Raw genomic sequence first — 3,166 nt, 5'->3', positions numbered from 1 at the left:
CTCTCTCTTTATTCTCTCTTGTGGGTATTTTTGTTGATAAGAGCTTCTGTTGGTTTCTCTTTCTCTTGAGCTTTAATAACATAGGAAGTAGGGTATAGACAGAGAGAGAGAGAGTGGGAGAGAGAGAGAGAGAGATACGGCTAGAACATGATGGAAAAGCTCTTTCTTTCGGCTATAAGCTTTCTTTCAGCTTTAAGCTTTCAGCTTTTCTAATAGCTTTCTTTACTTCTTCCACTCCTCACCTTCATCAGGTATTCTTATAGTGAGGGAGTCTCTTAATAAACCTCTCCTCACTAGCCCAAGCAAGAGAGAGAGACTGTGAGAGAGAGAGAAGGGTGAGACCCAATCACATTGCTCGAAACTTGAGCCCACACTTAGGCATTGGGACAGAAGAAAAACATCCCCACAAAGAAACAAACACTCATAATTCATCACACAGTAATTTGCATGCATAAATGCTGGCCATACCCCAATTACACGTGACCTCCTTCCCTCTTTCTTTCTTTCTTTCTTCTCTCTCTCTCTAGGCTTACTGTAAAGTAAATTTTATTTGCCAAATTGACCTTCTTAATGACTGTACAGTAACCTAATTAATTAGATATGGGGCAGCTTTCCAAAAGGTAAAAACTCAAGTATGTTTCGTCATTTTCAAGGGTGTTATGGTAATTTCATCTTCAATTTACTTTTCTTTTTTGTTTTTCTTCCCACAATCCATATATATTGCTTAGAGAGAGTCAAGCCCCACCTACCCTCTCTCTCTCTCTCTTTTTCTCTCTCATACACACACTAAGAATCCAACTTCTCTTTGCCTTTTTTACATATTATTATATTGATCCTACATTTGGACTTGTACAAACATACATGTAGAAGGGTTTAAAAAATTATTGATAGCCTAGTTTAGAATCTATTATGCTCCTAATGAGCCCATTTCTTCATTAATCAAGGCCATCCATTTAGGATTAGGCTCCTCTCCTTGAGTGCATCGCCCAATGAGTGCCCAATAATGAAGCATTCAATGGTTGGGCTGTGTCGCACATATCTCGATGATATTCATTGGGCGATGCCCTCTATAGAGAAGTGCCGAATCCATCCATTTATGGTTCATCATGATGATGATCCTCCTCAGAAGCAAGGATCGAGATCTCATTCTAAGATCTAGTTTGGTCAGGCCTGAAATCAAGACAATGCTGGATCTCATTTTGAGGTTTCGATACTGGGTTTTGACCCGAAACTTGAATTTCAATCTTGAGTTTCCTTTCCTTTCAATCAGGTTTGAAACCGAAAGAATTCAAAGATTTAGATTAGTTTCGACCGAGATTTACTTCCATAGATCTGAACAAAGACTATTAATTAGATGAACTGGATGAGTAGCTAGTCTACTTTGTCTCATGGTTAAGACAAAAGGGACAGGTTCTGTAGAGTGATGGGTTGCAGGTTTGCAGCATAAAATCATTTCCTGTGAGATAATAAAGAAGGAATCTAGCAGGGAAGGACCTCCGACACAAAAAAAAATGTGGCTTCTTGTTTGGTGGCTGCCGGGTTCAAAAAGAAATGGACCCATCCATCCGATACCCATACCATAATTCTTATTACACCTCATCACCCTCTCTTCACACATAAGTTGATTTAAATGGTAACCCACCAGTCCCTAAGTTTAAAAAACAAAAAAGGGGATTAAAAATAGAAACAGAAAATAATAGAAACTGTTTTTTAACTATGGATAATTAACACAATAGGTCAAAATGCCAAAAAAGATTAGAAAAAGAAAAGAGAGAGAGAGAGAGATGGAAAGTGAGAAAGCAAAACCCAGTTTTTGTTTGTGTTATTAATTTATTAATGAGGAAAGAAAGAAAAGTAGGTTATCTTGATTTGTTTATATGTTGGAAGGAATGGGGAGATGATGGGAAGTGGATTCTCAACACATGCAGCTTCAAAAGAGAATGTCTTTGGCAATCATCCAACCCAAGCGTTCTCGATCCCGAATCTAATCATCCACTCTTAAACTAATCTATAACTTCCCCTAAACTAAATCTCTCTCTCTCTCTCTCTCTTAATTTTATAAACTCTAGTTTTATATAATAGAAAGATGCAACTGGGTGACCTAGTGATACATACAAAATATATTCACCAATGTCACGAAAACACGTGTAAAAAGGTTGAACCAGGTAACGGTCTAAGGAATAAGGATCCGATTGAACCCGAACCACAGTCTTACGCCTGAAGAGTGCACAAAGAACTTTACACGTGGCTGGCCAAAGGCATAATCACTGACATCACTGACAAATTCGATTAACAATTCCTGCTAAGATCCCTCGTTTAACTTGAAGGATGCACAACCCTCAGATAAGGGGTAAGAGAAGACAACGTTATATATAAGAAGGCAGAATAAGAGAAGAAGGTAAGCATCTACAATTCATTTTTGGGAGTGGTTAAGGCCTACGAGCTCTAGAATCGAACTTCCCATCCCTGGTCCCATTAACTGATGAATTTGCTCTGAGATTTGACTTAGGTATCGGAGAATCCTCTCCCGGAACCCTTGTTCTACCCTTTGATTCTATTATGTGTAGGATCGAACCTGATCGGAGAAGGAAGATCTCAGCCACAGCACCTAGAATGCAACTACAAAGGAATCATAAGTAGTAAATATATGTCAGGAGAAAGTTCTCTGTCCGGGAGTATGGCCTATATAAGCATTCCCATGAGTCTATCTCTCTCCTTCCTAGTAGAAAAGACACATCTATCTCCCTTGTTTCAAGGAAGAGAGAGATAGACACATAAGAGTACTGACGTAGGTCACACTCCTGGACAGAAAACTGTTCCCATCTCTATCTTTCTGTTTATTTATTTCTATTATTTTAATGAGTGTGTGTGTGTGTGAGAGAGAGAGAGAGAGGTGAATGTTTGGTTGCCGAGGGAATCAGTGAGGATCAATAATTTGATGATGGGGGTGGTGGAGGTAATGGAACTGCTCTTACACTGTGAAACTGATGTATTTGTCTGGTTTATGTTTGTTTGTATTCTAAGGACTGCATGAAAGTGGGTATGTATACGGCTTCGTTAAAACACTAATTAAAATCCCCTTGCCAAACAAAAAAAAAAAAAAACATTGTGAGAAGATCTCTCTCTCTCTCTCTATATCCTTCTCACTCTCACTTATTCCTTCACT

This window comes from Telopea speciosissima, chromosome 11, assembly GCF_018873765.1.
Source record: "Telopea speciosissima isolate NSW1024214 ecotype Mountain lineage chromosome 11, Tspe_v1, whole genome shotgun sequence".
NCBI classification, from domain to species: domain Eukaryota; kingdom Viridiplantae; phylum Streptophyta; class Magnoliopsida; order Proteales; family Proteaceae; genus Telopea; species Telopea speciosissima.
The sequence above is the reverse complement of the archived record's forward strand: the minus strand, read 5'-3'. Positions refer to the sequence as shown.